Here is a 6,405-nt window from a genome sequence, read left to right as displayed (position 1 = left end):
GGGGCTTCTAGGCATGGAAGCCTTTCTGTGTCCCCTGTTTCTTGTTTATAGGGAATAGTCTTCAGCTTCCGTGACCTTCCCTGGGTTCCAAAGGGCAGGTTCAAACATTTGCTAATCAGTGAAGAGAGGGAATGCAGAGACAAGGGAGGAGCAGTAAAGAAACAGGAGTTCAGCCTTGGGGCAGGGTTCTGGTTCCACCTCAAGGGATACACATAACAATATCTTTGAGCTCTTCTGCAGAACTAAAACCCCTAACAAATGGAAGATGTTAACTACTTGATGAAACATTCTTCATTCCAGAGAGGTCACAGTTTGATAACCTCGAGAACCACAGAAGCTCATCAGGAGACCACCTGAGGCCAGATTAAAGGAATGCAGTCCCTGCACACACCCTGATCCTTATCAGCAACCTTGCCCTGAACCATTGCTATAAAACTCCTCACCAAATCACCCAGGTTGGGACAGAGTTTTTGTTTGTTTGTTTACTTTTCATTTTGGTACTGCTGCAAGGCTTGCAGGATCTTCGTTTGCCGACCAGGGATTGAACCTGGGCCCATGGCAGTGCAAGTGCTAAGTCCTAACCACTGGACCACCAGGGAACTCCCTGGGACACATAGTTTTGAGGGCGTTAGCCCACTGTTTCTCCCTTTGCCTGGCAAAGCAATAAAGTTATTCTTTTCTACTTCACCCAAAACTCTGTCTCCGAGATTTGATTTGGCACCAGTGCACAGAGGCTGAATTTTCGGTGTCACTTCCTTCTCCTGTATCTTTGACTTGGTTGTGTTTTTTTGGGTCAACACCCACCAAGAGGTGAACTCAGTCTGGGGATAACAATTTTGGCCACAGCACAGACACCTTGTTTAGCTAAAAGATAATCAAGGGCTATCCTATTATCAAAAACAATCTTGGCCAGAGAGCCTAAGGAATTTGTTGGAAAGCTAGTGCTTTAGCCGTGGATTCTACAATACTTTCAAGAGTTAAAGAGAGACTTCCAATCATAGTCTCATTTATATTTACTCCTAACCAGGGAAGTAGGGCTCTTGCCAAAGGAAATGATTCCTGAATCATGAATGTCTCCTGGTAGGTCCTTTTTAGCACAGTTAAGGGCACAGTTAGATAACCCAGAGGCATAGCCCAGCTGTGCACCAACCATCTAGGCATTCATAGGGCCAAGGAGAATGATAACTAGCACAGACAAAGACAAGACTTGCAGGGCACAAACCATTCCTGTTAAGGAAATACTGTTAATGGAATCATTCACAGGGACTGCTGCATTTACCTGTTCGAGCCAGGGGTCATTCAGGTTTGTAATGCATGTGGGAAAAGAATCTCCTAGCCTGAAATAAAGAGTCATTCTAAATTCCAGAGGGTCCCCCTCCCCTTAGCAATGGCCTGGAAAATACAGATGAGGGCGTTATCTTTCCAGGTCAATGCCAGAGTAAAGGAAAGAAGAAGAAGAGTTTCATGTTTAGTTAAAGTATGAAGTCTTCATCTAGCATCTTGGGAAGAAGCCATCCACATTGATGTCAGCTACTTCTCATCCTCATTGATTTGACTTGGAGGTCTCCAATGTTTGTACAGGACCAGGTGTCAGGTGGGGTCTTCTTCAGCTGTGAGATGTGTCCCCAAGTCTCAAGTCCCTGAAGTTTGACTGCCATCTGGGTAGTGACGAAGACCTGGTACAGTCCTTTCCAAGGAGATTTAAGGGCAGTCTTTGTTCTTAGTGATTCTAAATCAGAAGGGCAGGAGAAAATTGGAAATGTTAGTTTGGTGAGTTGTAGCCAGATATTCGAGGAAACTAGAGGAATTCAGGATCCAGTTCAGTTTACAGGTATATAACGAAAACTCAAAGACAACTAGCAGGACTGGAATCTAATATCTACAAAGGTATAAACATGATTTTTCTTCCTACAATTACCCCCATTTTTTACCAAAGATAATCACTGTAAAAGTAATTTGCTTTTATTAAACTTTGCCTGATTATTTATGTAAGTAATGTAAGCAAGAAAAGTGACTGATGGACTTCCCTGGTGGCGCGGTGGTTAAGAATCCACCTGCCAATGCAGGGGACACAGGTTCAAGCCCTGGTCCGGGAAGATCCCACATGCCGCGGAGCAACTAAGCCTGGGCACTGCAACTACTGAGCCTATGCCCTAGAACCTGCGAGCCACAACTACTGAGCCCGCACGCCACAACTACTGAAGCCCACACACCTAGAGCCCATGCTCCACAACAAGAGAAGCCACTGCGATGAGAAGCCTGCACACCACAACAAAGACTAGCTCCCGCTCGCTGCAACTAGAGAAAGCCCATGTGCAGGAACGAAGACCCAATGCAGGCAAAAATTAATTAATTAATTAGTTAATTAATTAAAAAAATAAAGAAAAGTACTGACCATTTAAGTTCTTTTTAAGATGACTTCGTTGGAACTTTTCATAAGGAGTCTCACACTTTACCTGCAATACCATTGTAGTCAAAGTCTGCGTACTGTTTTCAATTGTGTGCTACTGTGTCTTATTATATGAAAATAAGAATACTCATCGAGAGTTTCTGAATTCTGGAGGGACCAGGTAAGGAGAAAAAGTAAATGTTTCATCTTGGCTTAGAAAAGTATATCTTACCAAATTGTTGAGTAGCTTAAGAGAAAATATATCTTTAAACTTGGAAAAAACATTAAAGAACCAGCAATATTTTAAACACAAAGTCATAAAAATTATAATCATCCTCATCAGTCCCATGTTATTAATTCTTGTTCTGCTTGAATCCAGCTTTTGCATTAGCTCTGTTGACCTTACCTGATAATCGCAGGTGACAGGGACAGTGATAATTCCAAGAAGTTTGCAAGGTGCTTGTTAAGGCTTGTATGATTTGCTCAGTGTAGTGGGTGCCTTTATCACTGGAGACTGTGGAAGGTATACCCCAAGTGGCAAACACATTTTCTAACAGTTTCTTTGCCACTGTCAGAGCACCAGCCTTGCAGCATGTGAGAAGCTTTAACCCATCCAGAAAACATGCATACAATAACAAGAACATATTGGTAACCCATGCTAAGTGACAGTTGAAAGAAGTCCAGTTGCAGGTGTTCAAAGGGTCTAGAGGGAGGAGGTCTGAGGCCTGTAGGGACAAAAATAGTTTTTCTTAAATGCACTATGGTGGGTGAAAGAATGCAAAAACCAAAAAACTAGATTTGCTAGGGAGCCGGGAGGAACCAAGTGGCTGTCTTTGGTTTCCCATAGCCCTGTTTGTTTAATTTACAGCTATTGTTTACCCATCTTTTTTTTTTAAATAAATTTATTTGTTTTATTTATTTTTATTTTTGGCTGCGTTGGGTCTTCGTTGCTGCACACGGGCTTTCTCTAGTTGCGGTGAGCGGGGGCTACTCTTCGTTGCAGTGTGCAGGCTTCTCATTGCGGTGGCTTCTCTTGTTGCAGAGCACAGGCTCTAGGAGTGCAGCCTTCAGTAGTTGCAGCACGCGGGCTCAGCAGTTGTGGCTTGCGGGCTCTAGAGCGCAGGCTCAGTAGTTGTGGCGCACGGGCTTAGTTGCTCCACAGCATGTGGGATCTTCCCGGACCAGCGCTTGAACCCGTGTCCCCTGCATTGGCAGGCGGATTCTTAACCACTGCAACACCAGGGAAGCCCCCATCTTTTTAAAATTTAGTTTAATTTATTTATTTTTGGCTGTGTTGGGTCTTCATTGCTGCCCGCAGGTTTTCTCTAGTTGTGGCGAGCAGGGGCTACTCTTCGTTGCGGTGCGCAGGCTTCTCATTGTGGTGGCTCCTCTTGTTGCAGAGCATGGGCTCTAGGTGTGTGGGCTTCATTAGTTGTGGCACGTGGGCTCTAGAGCGCAGGCTCAGCAGTTGTGGCGCATGGGCTTAGTTGTTCCACAGCATGTGGGATCTTCCCAGACCAGGGCTCGAACCCGTGTCACCTGCATTGGCAGGTGGATTCTTAACTGCTGTGCCACCAGGGAAGCCCCTGTTTACTCATCTTAATTTCTCTGATTCAGGAGCAGACTGCTGTCATTACAAGGACATCAGGATGGCAAAAGTCTGGCAATGAGGGGTCATTTTTTTGTAGAAGGAGAATGGACTTCATCCACACGTGCCAAAACCTTTTTAGATTCTGTTGCTGTTGCCTTTGCATGAAAGTCAGCTATGGCATTTCCCTGATAATGAGGTTCAGTCCTTTTAGTGTGAGCCTCAATTTTGATAGCAGCAATTTCAGAAGGTAAGAGAATAGCAGTAAGAAGATCGTTTACTTGTTGTTCATTTCTGATTGGGGTCCCAGAGGACATCCTACAACATTTTAATATAATAACTAGGATTACAACTGACATTATACCAGGATATATCATATTTCTAAGAATTTCACAAAATTTCTAGAACACTGATATCCCTATACAACATAAAATAGGCTTAGTACTACTTCTTATTTGACAATGCTTCCCATGCAGTTTAACACATCAAATGAGCCTAACTAGTTTAACAAATCTTTTGGAATATTCCAGGGGCCCTCTGGAAAATTTCAAAGTTGGTTTGTGGTCAAAAGACTTCATTTGGAATTTGATTTGGGGAAGTTTATCAAAAATATTAAAAAAAAGTTTTAGAACACTTGCCTAAATAGGATCACAGATCATTATGAAACTTGATACTTAATTACCTATTAGCAAAACCTAGGACTCGGTTTTCCTAAGTAATCAAAAAGCTGATGAACACAGCAAACACAGGAAATCATTCTGATAAAACATAGAACCTTTGTTTTCTAGGCAGATCACTTAAACGGTAACAAAAACCTTTGTTTACAGTTTCTTTTTTTTTTTTCTTTATTGGAGTATAATTGCTTTACAATGGTGTGTTAGTTCCTGCTTTATAACAAAGTGAATCAGCTATACATATACATATATCCCCATATCTCCTCCCTCTTGCATCTCCCTCCCACCCTCCCTATCCCACCCCTCTAGGTGGACACAAAACACCGAGCTGATCTCCCTGTGCTATGTGGCTGCTTCCCACTAGCTATCTATTTTACATTTGGTAGTGTATATATGTCCACGCCACTCTCTCACTTCGTCCCAACTTACCCTTCCCACTCCCCATGTCTTCAAGTCCATTCTCTGTGTCTGTGTCTTTACAATTTCTTATTAAGAGCAGACCAACAATCCAAGACAACTTTGTCCTTTTATCAGATGAAAGAAAACCAGGTTTTAGTTTTACATAAGAATATTACTGATATGAAAGCTTATTTTTAGCACTCATATATATCTATTCTGTTTTAGCCACCTTGATTACACGAGGTAAAATTCTCTCTTTTCCTCTCTCTCTTCAATTTTTTGTATACATTTAGTTTGCCCTTCATAACCAGAAGTTCTAGTTTAAACAAAATTATTCTCATTTCCCTTAACAAAATTATTCCTCATATTTTTTTGTAACCAAAAACACATACTACTTTCCTTGCATACAGAGTTGTTTCCCTTATTATTTCTAATAGTTTTAATTACATATATTAATTAGAATTCTTAGAAACCTTAATTTCTAGCAAAAACTAAGTAAGCAATTATGAACTATCTTTTACGTTACCATTCTGAAGATTGGTAAACTTACAGAAGTATTTCTTTTTTTTTTTTCTATAAACAGAAGAAAAAAAAAAGATTGGTAAACTTATAAATACTTTTTATAATGTGCTTTCTCAGAGAAAATTTCTCAGCTTTGCACCAAATATGTTTACAAACAGACCCAATTTTATCTTTAGTTTTTCTGCAATAGGAAGCCAAAAGTGGATACACCTATGTTCAGTAATTAATGTTTGACTATTCTATCTTATTTGGAAATGATCTAGATAATTAATAAATTTCTATCAGTTATTTTAACTTAGCAAAACTGAAAAGGTTCAAGTTACCAAAAAGATTTTGGAAGCTAATTTTAAGTATACTTAAAATATAACTGTTTCTAAAAAGTTTATCTATAAACTCTTATCCTACTTACATTTATCTAAATCATTTAATACTGTAAGCAGATAGGGTAGGGGGTCCACAGAAAAAGAGAACCAGGCATGGCTTTCTTGACAAAAGAGAAGCCATTTTTACCTAAGCCATTCTGTGATCTAAGTCTGGCCACAATGCTTGTCCTTGAACAGGTCTCAGTAATAATGATCTTAAGGGAACAGAAGAACAAACTGTTATCAGGCAGGAGAGGAAACAATAACAAAGGTAAGAAATCAATTGTAAAGGGCTTCCCTGGTGGTGCAATGCAGGGGACACGGTTCCCCTGCCAATCCTCCTGCCAATGCAGGGGACACGGTTCGAGCCCTGGTCTGGGAAGATCCCACATGCCGCGGAGCAACTAAGCCCGTGCGCCACAACTACTGAGCCTGCGCTCTAGAGCCCGCAAGCCACAACTGCTGAGCCCG

At 41.3% G+C, this 6,405-nt stretch overlaps 1 non-coding gene across 1 annotated transcript; it reads right to left on the bottom strand.

The window, feature by feature from the left end:
• Positions 1-526: 526 nt before the first annotated feature.
• On the bottom strand, positions 527-599 carry TRNAA-UGC (transfer RNA alanine (anticodon UGC)). Its single transcript has one exon. It is a non-coding gene; the product is annotated as a tRNA-Ala (tRNA).
• Between the last annotated feature and the right edge of the window lie 5,806 nt (positions 600-6,405).

This window comes from Eubalaena glacialis, chromosome X (genome assembly GCF_028564815.1).
Source record: "Eubalaena glacialis isolate mEubGla1 chromosome X, mEubGla1.1.hap2.+ XY, whole genome shotgun sequence".
NCBI lineage: Eukaryota > Metazoa > Chordata > Mammalia > Artiodactyla > Balaenidae > Eubalaena > Eubalaena glacialis.
The sequence above is the reverse complement of the archived record's forward strand: the minus strand, read 5'-3'. Positions and strand labels throughout refer to the sequence as shown.